This window comes from Lissotriton helveticus, chromosome 7 (genome assembly GCF_964261635.1).
Source record: "Lissotriton helveticus chromosome 7, aLisHel1.1, whole genome shotgun sequence".
NCBI lineage: Eukaryota > Metazoa > Chordata > Amphibia > Caudata > Salamandridae > Lissotriton > Lissotriton helveticus.
Genome location: NC_136068.1, coordinates 169,149,424 through 169,164,027, shown reverse-complemented (window position 1 = coordinate 169,164,027; position 14,604 = coordinate 169,149,424). Strand labels below are relative to the sequence as shown.

The following is a 14,604-nucleotide window of genomic DNA, read 5'->3' as shown; positions in this document are numbered from 1 at the left end:
GGGGCCTAAACGAACTATCGATTACCCAGCCTCGGGCCTTGCCAACCATGCCCAGACTTTCACAACGCACACATGCAGGCATGCATACATACACACATAGTTGCAGGCATGCACACAAATACACTCATACACAAGCAATCACCAGCACACAGAGAAACACAGACTTTCATTCAGAGAACGTACCTGAGGAAGGCCCACGATTTCTGACTCTCCCATCTCTCTGCAGCAGCCAGAGGCAGACCCACGAGCTTTCACCCAAGCAGAAGCTGCAATAGGGTTAAAGGTTCCCCCTTCTGATAGAGCAAGAGGGTGTGAGATTGACAAGCCCTGAAGCTTCATTATCTGACATGCTGCACTGCATGAGGCTGGGCTGTAAGAGCTCTCACCTGACACATGTGCAAAACAGGTAGTGGAGCCCTCTTCTGCTGCTAACCTGACATTACAGCTTTTACATGCAGCCAAACGATCTGTGATATAGTTTGTTTTCATATAAAAGCTGTACTATGCTGAGCAGTAGTGGCAGAGGGTCGCCGCCCTGGTGCCTCCTAGGAGCAGCCACTGCTGGTTTGTAACCAAAAGTAACTCAATGCAGTGCCATGCACTACTTTCCATTACTTTGCATCAATGGGGTGTTCCATGGGTGGTGAATGAGCATTTCTTTACTTCCACCACACGTTATTAAGGAAATCCATACTTAGAAAGACTTCCACACATGGATTTGCACAAAAACCTACACCTCGCTGATACTGGCGTAACAAGGACAAATATTTTAATCTCAGTGTGTAGCTGCATTCTGCTCTAAGAGAGCTTCAGTGAGATTCAGTGAGTGTATGTGTGTAAAGAGACTGGTCTGTTTATGATTATATACAGAGCAAAGGTCTATTTTATTTGCTCTAGTGGTCAGTTACCTGCAAAGAGTTCAGTATAGGTGAAAGAATGCATGTTGCAGGAATTTGGCCACTTCATTGGGCTTGGATGTCTGGAAGGAGTGAGCTCTCAATAAAGATTTCTTTACAAGGCAAAGTCAATACGTAGAAGGGGCTTGGCTAACTAATGGGTCTTTGCTGTCAGGAGTGAGTTTGGTTAAGCTCTCACTATGCACAATATTTGCCCTCTTCATAGAGAACCCATTCCCTGGAGACAACCAAGCCCCCTTATGTGGTGAAGTCCCTACTACGCATAGAGCCTGATTATGAGTTTGGCGGTGCAGGAGTGGACCGCCATGCTGGTGGCCCACTCCTGCACTGCAAAACCTATGGGCTCACCAGATTCTGAGTTTCCTCATGTCTGACTGGCTTTTTTCGGCGGTCCCACAGAGGTGCCTCTGAAAATGAGCACCAAAATGGGAATGCGAAAAAAAGTTTCTGCACTGCATGGACTGTAAGGTTCATGCCCTGCAGGAACTGGGGTGCATGCACACAGGGGGGCACAGGTTGTACTCCCCTGCATGCCTCCCCATGCACATGGGCAACATCAAGACCACCAGCCTTTTCATGGAGGAAAGACCTGAGGCCATCACTGCTGCGGAACCGCCAGGGAATGGCAGTTCTGTGGCGGCTGTGGAGGTGCACTGGCTGCCCAACTCATAATGGGGCTTTCAGACCACCAGTGTGGTGGTGGCCGGACCGCCACTACTGCACTTCACGAGTCTGACAGTCTTTGGACTGCCAGACTCGTAATTAGGCCCATAGACTTTGCTTTGTGCACAACTTTTTGCAGAGAGCCTAGTCACTCTAGAGACTCAAGCCCCCTTAGGTGGTCAAGCTGCCACTATGCACAGTGTTTGCCTTAAACTCAACTGTTCACGGAGAGCCAACTCCATTGAGATACTCAAGCCCCTTTAGGTGACCAGGCTACTACTATATAGTCTTCACAATGTACAGAACTCTTCTCCCAGGCAAGCAAGCCCCTTAGGTGGTCAAACCCCAGTACACACAGCCTTCACACTCTTGACAGAGAACCCAGTCCCTCTAGACATTCACATCCTCTAAGTGATGAAGCTCCTACCATGCACAGCCGGTGCCTTGCGCACAACACTTCACATAGTGCCCACCCCCTCCAGCACATAAATCCCCATTAGGTGGACACACCTCTACTACACAAACCATTCATCCTGTACACAGCTGTACATGAACAGCCAATCCAGACATCTTAAAAAATTAGGACTATTAAAGAATGGAAAAACTAAATTGTGAATTAAAATTGAGTAGCTTAAAAGAAGAACAATTAACATCTTTTAAGGGCATGAACTATAATGAAGTGAAAAAAAAATATCTTTCATTTGAACTTTGATATCATTGGTTATTGTTTTTAATGAAATAGCAGGAAAAGAAAAATGCTCATTATTGTTTAAAAAACAAAATTGTTAATTTAGGGAGTTTTACGATAAATTTAGCTTTTAGTCTCAATTGAAGATGGCCTATAGTAGATGTTGCAAACTTATTAATCTAATCATTCTACTAATGATACTAGTGATCTTAATTGACCTGTTGGTGGGATATAACTACAGTACATTAGGAAGAAATAGATAACACACTGACACAAAAGAAAAGTTTAGCTAGCGGATTTAATGATAATATGTATGCTAAAATGTGGATTGAAGATATTGGGATAATGAATTGTTAAAACAGCAACGTATGCACTTTTGTAACTACCGTCTTCTTCAGGTGAAGGCTCTACTTCTTTACAGCTAACGATTTCTTATAGTGTGTTGTGTAATGTGTTTGTAAGTATGTTTAACAGAAAATTAGTTTTTGTCTCCATACTTTTCAGATTTCAGCATCTCGCTGGAATATCTCTACCTCCGAAGATGAAGATGTTAATAAGGGTCTTAAATAAGATCATTTTCTTAATACAATTGCACAAGTTAGGCAGAAAATAAAAAATACTAACCTGGAGCATGTATGTGGTTTGTGTAATGAAGAGCATGAGGTTAATAAAGAATACAATCAGAGGAGAGTTAAAATTGTGAGAGAATGGAGAGAAGAGAGAAAGATAAGAGAGCAGATTAGGCTGACGAAGAATTCCAATTGTTAAATTTGCATCCAAGATTGAGAATGGAAAATGAGAGAAAGGATGTGATATGCATGGTGTGTTGTGAACCTACACGAATGATAAAAGTTGATAATGTGGGGGGGGGGGGAATGTGGGAAAAGTTATGTTGTAAATGGTGATTTCTTGGTTGGTGTAGAGCCACTACTGAGAGGCATTTATTATGTGTGGTAAATCTGCTTATTTCAATCTGCTGCATAATTGGGTTGGATCTTACTTTGGTATTTCCTAGAGTCTATCATGTGAGTGGAGTGGATGATGCAGTTAGTTTGAAAATAGCGAAGCGTAGATTTGGACAGGTAGTATTAGACATTTTGTTATTCCACCGATAGATGTTGCTATGAATGATGTGAAAATAGTCATTGATTGATGCAGAAGAGTCAGAAGAGACAATCAAAACATGGCACATTATGTAAATTCATCTGGAGATTTGACTCAAATTAACTCTGAACTAACTGCAGTAAGGGTTATGATTATACAAAACTCTTTAGTGTTAGACATTCTTCATGCAAAGGAATGTGGTGTTTACAAGGTAAATGAGTGTTGCAACTTCATATCTCACAACAGTAGGGTTATTAATGCATGTATAAAAGGGTGTATGTAAGGGTGAAAGAAAATCATTAAAGCAAAAGAGAGAATAAGCGCTTGAATTGGAGAATATCAAGGAATGTGTTTCCAACCAACTGAAACTGATAGAAGAGTCAACCAGAAAGAAACAGAAACTAATGCTGACTGTTTTATAACCCATAACTAGCTTATCTTTTATTAATTGTGTTTTAGTGCTTATACAATAATCAGAGACAGGATTTGGAGCAAGAGCTACACAGCCAAAGCCAAACTTGCCTATAATACAAGCAAACAGGCCTATCACTCCCTTTATCGGGCTGCATGTGCTAACTATGTTTCCACATCTATTCTACAGGCTAAAAACTGTCCTAAAACCTTGTTTAATATGGTCAAGGATTTATCTGTCTCAACCACCATACAACCCCCTCCCAACGTTAATTCTACACAATGTGAAGACCTCACACAATTCTTTGTAAATAAAGTGAAAACCATCTATTCTTCACTGGTCAGCACCACCCCTGCTTCTTCTCCTTTACCCACTGTGCCTGCTGATTGTCCTGTCATGGCACCTGAAAATCACACTGACTTGATAAATGTGCCCACCATTGAATCCTGGCCACTTTTGGACATGGTGGCAATTACACATCATCTTAGTCATATTAAATCGGGATCTCCCTGTGATCTACTGCCCATTGCAGTCTTGCAACAATTGACCCACCCTCTCTCAATCACGTTCTTCAATTGCTTAACACATCTCTAACGACTTCCACTGTTCTTTTAGGCTAGAAGCATGCAATGGTTGTCCCATTGTTAAAAAAAATCGAATGCTGATCCTGCCCTTCGCTCCAATTTTCGTCCAATCTCTCTTCTACCTGCTCTCTCAAAGATCCTTGCGAGACACATTAATGGACATTTGTCCACATTTATAGAGACAAATGGATTGCTGCATCCCACCCAATCCGGCTTCAGGACCGGTTATTCTACCGAGTCCACTCTGCTTGGGGTTACAGAAGCATTACAACACAACATCGATGAGGGGAAGACCATGGCCTTAGTGCTGCTTGACCTAAGTGCGGCCTTTGATACGGTCTCTCATACCAGTCTCTCATACCGTGCTCATAAAGGCCCTCCAACTTTCCGGTGTTACTGGGACCGCCTTGACCTGGCTTAGCTCGTTCCTCTCTGATCGCACCTTTCGGGTCTTCTCATCTACCTCTAAATCCAAACCTCAGCCCTCGCCGTATGGGGTTCCCCAGGGTTCAACTCTCAGTCCCCTATTGTTCAACATTTACATTAGACCGCTGGCAGCTTTAGTGGAGGAATCAGAGCTGTCGCTTTTCTCATACGCTGATGACACCCAGTTCCTCTTCTCTCTTTCAGCTGACAAACAATCCAAGCCCTTGGCACTTAGATCAGGCCTCAGCAAAGTTATGGTTTGGATGAACGCCAACTTTCTAAAACTTAACGGCGATAAAACCGAGGTTCTGATCCTTGGCAAGGACCGTGGTCTCTGGGGCCCTCAGCATTGGCCACCAGAAATGGGTATGCTACCTCAGCCTTCCACACAGGTGCGCAACCTTGGTTTAATTATGGATGATTCTCTTTCCATGCGTCAGCAAGCCACCAAGATTGCCACCACCTGCTTCACCATTCTGAAATGGTTGAGAAAGATCGTGTGGATGCTTCCATCTAATGCACAACGTACCGTGGTCCAGGCCCTGGTGACTTCTAGGCTAGACTACGGGAATATTCTCTATTTGGGTGTCAACAAAGAGATAGCACATAAACTGCAGCGAGTACAAAACTCTGCTGCTAGACTACTTTGCCGAGCTCCCAAAACTGCCTCAACGTCCAGGTTGCTGGTCGATCTCTACTGGCTTTCAGTGGAGAAACGGGTCAAGTTTAAGGCCCTTACGTACATGTTTCCCATTAAGCATGCTAAGGCCCCTGACTTTGTGCAACAGCTGGCCTGCCCCTACGTCCCCCCGTACTCTCAGATCCTCTACTCAAGAGAAATTCAGAGTTCCGAGAGTTAGACTTTCTCGTATGGGAGGGCGCTCCTTCTCTTACCTTGGCCCGACTCTTTGGAATTCTCTTCCACTGCCCCTCCACCTACAACCTTTCCTTTCCGTCTATCCGCAGATCCGCAAAATATGGTTTTAGCTAATAGGCCTCTCCACCCTCTGCTGTTCTCTGTCGGCGCCGGGACACCCTTGGGGGTAGCTGTGCACTGCTACACAAATTTAAATAAATAAATAAGAGATGTTTATGAATTTATATTTGTGTGCAATAACAATGTCAATAATGTATTTTACACATTTGATTTTACATGTTCACATTGCAGTGTTATTTCTTTAGGAATTTATTTTCTATGATGTGTAGACGTGTTTTTTTCTGATGTATGTTAGTTAGGCAAACAAAAGGAAATGATGTACGGAGCACTGAAACTTTTCAGACACCCACCCCCAGTCATAGATCTGGGTTGAATCAGTCATCGTTCCTTAGCTCACTTCACCACCCCGGTTCAGACCCAGCCATATGTAAATCAGTCTTGACTATGTTCCTGATGGGAGCAGTCCAGCCCGAACTGCCAAGCCAGGTCTTTCCTGGACCAGAAACAAGAACCCTTGGACCGGTTTCGGGGGTAACACCCCTCATCAGCCAGGCTAACTCGAATCCAGTGGCAAAATGAGCAAGTGACCCATGTCTGGGCATAATCTACAAACTTAGGGAGAACAAAGCAAACACAAGGAGATGATGGAAGGCGTGAAGAAACTTTTCAGATACTCACCCCCAGTCACAGATCTGGGTTGAATCCATCTCATTCTTTAGTTCACTTTGCCACCTCAGTTCAGATCCAGCCCTATGCAAACCAGTCCTGACCCTGTCCTCATGGGAATAGCCTAGCCCGAACTGTAAGGCCAAATCTTCCCTGGACTGGAAACAAACAAGCATCCTGGTACCAGTTTTGCTCCAAGCTCCAAGATTTAGTTCGCCCCACTCACGCAGCATATTGGGGTTGGGATCCAAAAAACTCGGGGCCAGCATGATTCGTAGCCCTCTGGGGACCCGCCCGACTTCCTCATATTTGGTGAGAGATTTGTGCTCCCACCATTTGGTAATCTCGGCCTGAGATTTCTTTTCCAGCAAGCTTAACAATTTTTTGGCATCCTGGTTAACCGCTGTGGCGGCGCTGACTGGTATTTGTCTGCTGCCCACTCCTCGAGGCACTTGTGCAAACAATGCAACCGCCGCCGCCTCCCGCTCCGTTTCCAGACTGGCTGCCATGGACTCTCGCAATGCTGCCAGATGGTGATATTTTGAAGTTTTATGTCCAAGAAGTTGGTGATCGTAAATAGGCAATCCAATGGGGCCTTACGCGTTTCCGCGCTGCCTGAAGATAATCGCTGCCTCCTCACCTGAAATGACTTGATGATGCAGACCGCGCCCACTCAGTGATCCGTAGTAGCCGGTATTCAAACTAGCCACCCACGGCTCTCGTAGTGTGTACGTCGGTCTTTGCAATCCAGTGTCAGGGAGCTTTTTGCTATGGTATTCCTCCTTGGAATTCGTGACGAGTTTTGGTTGTAAAAAGCAAAAGCCGCTTGTCGAGGAGGGGGTACTGCCAGCGGAGACAGCCAGCATCCGCAATAATATCACCAAAATCTTCAGACCTCCACTTACGCGGCGAAAGAAGAGACAGACCCCACGATATCCAGGCAGGTTATTTATTCACAAGCCTTCAAAATGCAACGTTTCGAGTACCGCTCTATACATCAGAACTTCAAAATCGGCGTCCAAGCCGAGCGTCCTCCCCGATCGGCTTGGACGCGGTGCTTCCCCTTTCCCTGAGCCGTGGCCAGGTGGGGTGAGGTCCATACCTCTTACAAGTATGCAGAACTTGAAAAGAGGGAGCAGAACACCTAGTGATATCAGGTGATCTCTGTATCTACTTTTGTTTTGAGCACATATTTGTTTTCACAATTACTATTTGCAGTAGCTATCAGTTAATATGGTCCTGAAGAAAGCAATGACAAACCTGTCACTAAATTGCTGAAACATGTTGACCACATAGAACATTCAGACAGTCTATAAATTTGGGACTGTCACTGACTACTTTTTAACACCGGGAGGGTGGGTAACACCAGAATAAAGTTATGAGTAACCCCCCCATCCTATTTTATTATCACTTATTTATCAAATTTTCCTACACTTTTCGAGCACTGCAACATCAGTCCCTCCGTTTTGATATTTAAATCCTCAGAACTTGAGTAGCAAGACCACAGTTAGACCTTACTGACCGGCGGTGGAGTTCCTTTTTAACATCTGGACCCCCGACCGTGATAGTTGATTGGCTATCCCAGAGGTGGTCTTGCGGAATCCCAAATGATGAAGGGCGGTTCCTAAGCATGGGCGGATTTTGTGGATCCACGATTCGCGGATTTGCGTATTCACGGATCGTGGATCCGCAAAATCCGCGGATTTTGCGGATCGGCGGATTTGGGGCGGGGCTTCCATGCGAGTGCACATGCCTCTTGTGTGTAGAAAAGGTCAGAGACCGATCAGTGCCAGAAAGTACCCTGCCCTTCATATTTATTCAAGAAGACGCCACCGTTTTGTGCCATACCGCTACTCAGCTGGAGTACTTTGTACTGGATAATCAGTAAGTGCTACCTCGTTGGGTAAATGTATAGTGCTTTTATTACACTACAGCTGCCTAAAGTGCCAGAGAGTTGTCTACAGCGATCAGGTGTGTGTTACTATGCAATAGCGCCGAAGGGCGCAGGGGTCCCTTAAGTGAGCTATCATAGTGGGTAAATGGCGGGAAGACGGTGCCCACCGCGTGTGTGTGGGCGGGGCCAAACGGACGGGGCTTCCATGCGAGTGCACATGCCTCTTGTTTGTATAAAAGGTCAGAGGCCGATCAGAGCAGCAGATGAAGATACAGAAGCTCCTGGCCACAGGAACAGCACGAGGATTGCGCTCGTGAAAGTCAAGGATGCAAAGGCCTCTGTCCAGCATCACAGCTGATTTTCGATGGTATATTTGGGAAGAGGGCACAGCTGCCCAGCCTTGACAACGCTCACAATAGTTTTTTGGGCCTATGAATGAGTCACTGAATTTAAGCTACAACTAGGGCACGTGCTTACTTGATATCTGTAAGTGCTTCCGTTTGAGGTTTAATTTTTGTGCCAGGACCATCGTGCCAGAATGACCCTGCCCTTCATATTTATTCAAGAAGACCTGCCCGGCCTGTTGTTACTATTTACGATGGCGCCGGCAAGCTGCCAGCGCCATCCTAAAATAGTTACTAAATTAGCTTCAACAGGAAGCTCGAATAGATAAAATAAAGCAGATGCACGAGCGCCTGCTTGATTTTATCTATTAGAGCTTCCTGTTGAAGCTAATTTAGTAACTATTTTACGATGGCGCAGGCAGCTTGCCGGCGCCATCGTAAATCAGTTACAACAACAGGCCAGGAAGGCTTGAACTTTTGGCCTCGGAATCCGCCGCTCGCGGATTGCGAATTTTCGGTCAATTCGCGAGAGTTCGCGGATCGCGGATTTACCGAAAATTCGCGAAATCCGCGAGCGTAGCGGATTTTGCGCTCATACTTAGCGGTTCCGTGTGGTGACTGATGGGCATCCTTCTCTGACCACTGTGGGGATGACCCTTGTCAGATACACATAGTTTGAGGTTGTCTTAGGGGACTTTTTTAGGATATATTGTGCGTAAAATTTTGTGTTAGACCCTCCGATATACATGTTGTTATAAATCTATAGGGAACATATTGGAGCTTGGTCTTTAAAATTCCCCTTGGTCCTTATTACTTGTTTATTGCTTGGTGTAACACTCCTCATCAGCCAGGCTAACTTGAATCCAGTGGCAAAGTGAGCAAGGGACCCACATCTGTGCATACCCTGCCAACTTGGGGCGGACAAAGCAAACACAAGGAGATGATGGTCGGAGCGCTGAAACTTTTCAGACACTCATTCCTAGTCACAGATCTGGGTTGAATCCATCATCATTCTTTAGCTCACTTCGCCACCCCAGTTCAGACCTGGCCATATGCAAATCAGTCTTGACCCTGCTCCTCATGGGAACCCAGATCTGTAGCTGAATAATCTTCAATCTGTGGGCGACCTACATGTTCCATGAGCTTTAACATATAGTTGCGCAATACTGGTTGGGTGTTACTGCTCGGTACTGGTAATTAGGAGTGCAGAGTTTACACCCCCACCCGTACTGTGCAAATCACAATCAGACTCTTATCAGGAAATGGTAAATCCTATCCATGACAGGCACAGGTTACCAAACCGCATCTCTATTTTAGGTGCTTTTCTCCTTAGAATAGCACCCAAATAGATAGGCTTTTGATTCATCACATACCAGTATTAGGCGTCATTCCGTCCAGTGGTTCAGGCTATAGTCGTGTTCCCAGCCACTGTTGGAATTAATATGGAAAACACACTTTTTTTCACCCCCCCCCCCTTTTTCTCAGCATCCGCTTGACAGATCGCCCTGAAAATTTCCATTCACAACACAACACAACTTGACACTTTTGTAAAAAAAAATCCTGAAGATTCATCAAACTCGGCCAAATTATAGGCCAGTAAAAAAAAACGCTTTTACTATGGTCTTAACTATAACTACCTATTGGTCACTGCAAGTAGGTAATATGTGTGTGAGTGTGTGTGTATATATATATATTTATATATATATATAGCTATATATATATATTCATATATGTGTTGATACAGGGGAAAAAGGCACATTCGTCGAAACGTGTCCTGTTTGTGCAATAAACTAATTTCTTACAACTGACCACGCGACCCGCTTCCTTCCCTGGTGACGGGGGTGCTTCTGGAGCAGATATAGATATATATATATAGCTATATATATATATATATATATATATATATATTACCTACTGGCGGTCGCCAGTAGGTATATATAGTTAGGATTTTTTCTCTATGGGATTTTTGAAAATTCTATGTCTAATAACTTTGGCGTTTGTGGACGGAATTGGCTGAAATTTTCAGGAAAATGGCACATTTTGTTTCTGAGCAGCCCTTGAAAATTTGGGGGGGGTTCGTCAAGGGGGGGCCGAGAAAAAAGGGGGGTCCCAAAACGTGTTTTTAACATTGAGTTTTCCATAGGGCGGTTGGCCTCACTTTTAGCCCGAACGGCTGAATGGATTTGCACGAAACTTGGCAAAATTGTAGGGACTGGTAGCCCGATGTGCCTTTTGTAGGTCTCAATATATGTGCTCCAGTGGATTTTGAGAAATTAACGTTTAAAAAAAGATATATATCTGTAACAGCGGACCGGGCAGCGTCCCAGGACGCGTACTTTTCGCGCAACGGAGCTTTGTGAAGCGAAGCTGATTGGTTCTCTGGCGTCTGTCAACATTCCAAAAAGTCCGTAGCGGCCGCCATCTTGTCTCTCGGTAGGATCGAGAGACAAGAGGAGGCCAAAACAAAGGGGGAAATAACCATAAGGGGGCATAGTAGATCCTCGCTGACCCCCTAGGTTTGATGTGGAGGTTTTAAAAGGGCCCCGCGGGGCAAAAAAAATAATAATAATAATAATCGAACGGCTGAATGGATTTGCACGAAACTTGGCAAAATATTAGGGACTGGTAGCCCGATGTGCCTTTGCTAGGTCTCAATATATGTGCTCCAGTGGATTTTGAGAAATTAACGTTCAAAAAAAGATATATATCTGTAACAACGCTCCGCTTCGCGTAACGGAGGTTTGCGAAGCTGATTGGTCATTCTGTCACTGGGCTATAGTTGGGCTACATCTGGCTGATATTTGGGCTACATTTGTTTTTTTGTGTGTCTGGCGGCCATCTTTGGGCTACATTGGGCTACATTGGGCTTCATTGGGCTACATTGGGCTACATTTGGGCTCCAACATATATATAGGCCAATGTAGCCCAATATATATTTTTCAAAGTTAATTTTCGTAAAAACCACTGGAGCATATATCTTGAGACATAGCAAAGGCACATCGGGCTACCAGTCCCTACAATTTTGCCAAGTTTCGTGGAAATCCATTCAGCCGTTCGAGCTAAAAGTGAGTCCAACCGCCCTATGGAAATGAAGGAAATGAATGGGTAATTTGTAATTAGCAAATAGCTAATCCCAAACTAGGAATGGTAAAGAATCGCTATTTATTCCTTAAAGTTCGCTATTTAGGAAATGCAAAAAACTTTGATGATACATATGGCGGTTCATCTCTAACAAGATAAGAAGCATAGGGATACATTTATGATGACTGGCGCATCACCAGGGATGTGTTAGTCATTCTGTGCCGCTGTTCCATCACCTATGGTGTGCTGCATTTACAATGCGGCGCATCATGGGGCAAAAACAGCACAGATGCGTGATGTATCTGTGCCGTAAAGGTGGCGCATTGCTGGAGTTGTATCGCAAGTGTGATGAAGCTCCAGCAAGGGTCGGGGGTGCCCCTGTCGCAGGGTTTCTGTTCTCACACAGAACTGTGGACAGAGGATTGGAACCTCGGCGAATTAGGGTGTCCCAAAACTCACGTTAGTAATCAAAAACTCCTTAGCAAGCTAGGTACAGTGTCACATTGGATATAACAAACTCTCAATGTTTAGACAATCCAGAATATGAACTTATAGTACCTCAGGATACGTGGAACTCATGAACAGTCGGTCGTTATATATTTCTTAGAAACCAGAACATGGAGTTAAGAAGAACACATGTGTATTTGAAATGTTTATTTACTAATGCCGTCTTCTCAGGCGTAGTATCTTAGATAATACAAGTACACATATTATCAGTAGCAAAATTACCAGCATAGTTACTAGTACATAAAAAGCGAATGGTGATAGTATGTTAACATGCTGTAAATGAATAAGAGTTAGCAACACTTATAAGCAGCCGCGGGCCGTGAAGGGAGTTACGGTGAGGCAGGGAGGCGGGGAGGGGGAGAAGCAGGGTGGAGAATACAAGTACACATATTATCAGTAGCAAAATTACCAGCATAGTTACTAGTACATAAAAAGCGAATGGTGACAGTATGTTAACATGCTGTAAATGAATAAGAGTTAGCAACACTTATAAGCAGCCGCGGGCCGTGGAGGGAGTTACGGTGGGGCAGGGAGGCGGGGAGGGGGAGGGGCAGGGTAGAGAGGGCTCCACCCTGCTTCTCCCCCTCCCCGCCTCCCTGCCTCACCGTAACTCCCTCCACGGCCCGCGGCTGCTTATATCTCACCCTCCCTAATACACATATTATATTATTTGCTAAGAAGGTCTCTTTGTGTTGGTTTAGGGCGTGCCCATACTTTAGTGTCTTAGATTTGAAGGAATCACATCAGCATACACCAGCTCTCTCTTCATGTGAACCGCATCAACTGTTGTGTATGTGTGTTCGGCAAAGCAATATAAAACCCGCCTCATGCCCAGAATTGGCAGAAGTTGCACTTATGTTATGAGTATGAAGTCGTGGAGATCAGACCTCATAACAATTCTGTATCGTGTTGTTCTTGAAACTTTAGCACTCGCTGTACAGATATAGTTTAAGAAGCAAAGCAGATAGTAGAGCAATAACATATTATTCTCATGTAAACCACGATGAACTACTAGGTGGAAAGCTAAAGCAACAACTAAGTGTCGTGTGCAGAAGTTGCAAAAAAGGAAAAATGGCGTTTAAACCGGTAATGAGCCCATGCTAACTTAACACGGTGTAAAGATATCCAGGACCTAGATGACACCTCCCCATGATCCGGAAACGAACTGAATAAGATAATAGAAGTGCCATCTCATGAGAGCAGATTGCAAGTTTATATGTGGACGGTCCGCAAGGTAAAGCATTAAAAACTAGGAAAATTTAATGCTAAAGAAAAATAAAACAGCCAAGTACTTTATCGAGTCTTAAGCCAATAGGCAAGGTAAATAATAAAAACTTGACAAATAAGTCAATGAATTGTCAATGAAATGCTAGTACTCAGCATATCAAACATGAAAAAGGTCTATGACATAACTGTGTATGCAAAATAAGCTGCAACAGCCTCCAATAGGAAGTCACCGTCTTCATCCGAAAACAGTTCAGCCATCCAATTTAAAAGCGGAAAAGAACATACGTGCTCTCCCAGCACCGGATCCTCTATCACCATCAGAGGACAGCTCGGTGGGTTTTCAAGAAAGCTCTGTTCCAAGAAAGACTGTGCTGCCGCCAGTAAATTCCAGGGACCAATTAGTCCATGCATCAATGCCACAGCCATAATCCTTTCGCCAGGACAAACCAACTCGTGAGTAATGATAGGAGTCATCAGCTGATTAAAGTCGACGTCAGGAGAAACCGGTCCGCAGAGACACAAATCAATGGCCCAATCGAAATCACAGGTCAGGCAGTGAAATACAGGCTGGACACAGGTGAAGTAGGAGAATCGAAAATATAATCCATATGCCGTGCTTAATATCGCCAACGGCATTGTGCCATAATATTCTAGCATGCGATTGCGGAACAGTGTCAGCAGCTGCAGGGTGGGAGGTTGCATAGGAGGGACATCCATATTTAAAAATGTAAAAAAGCACAAGAGCGTCCGCTGGTAATGCAAGTAAAAATGCCAATCCACGAAGCAGAGTGGAGAAAATAGAATGAAAGAAAGCAGGGATGACTCCAAAGATTTTCTCAAATGAAGTCACAAGACCACTGGTAACAACTTTAAAAAAGTGCGCCAGGGCCTTTGTGGAGGATGCGTTAAAGATAGTCCGAACTATATTGCTGAAATTGAAAGGCAAATCTGAATTGAAAAGGGTCTGCACCTCTGTACGGGTGTTCGCTATGTGAAGCACGAAAGTTTCACGGGCCGAACTCAAGGCCACCTCTCTCTGAGACAAAAGAGCTCTTATTCTTGCCATGCCGTTGAAATCTCTCCCAAGGTTGGTATTTGTGGCCAGATTGAAAACTCCCTATGTTCATGTGTGGGAGGAAATAGAACATTTCTGC

General features: G+C 44.5%; 1 long non-coding RNA gene across 1 annotated transcript in view; it reads left to right on the top strand.

Moving 5' to 3' along the window:
• LOC144766684 (uncharacterized) overlaps window positions 1-14,604 on the top strand; it is a 52,940-nt gene that overhangs the window by 15,303 nt on the left and 23,033 nt on the right. The gene's annotated exons all lie outside the window — the stretch shown is intronic.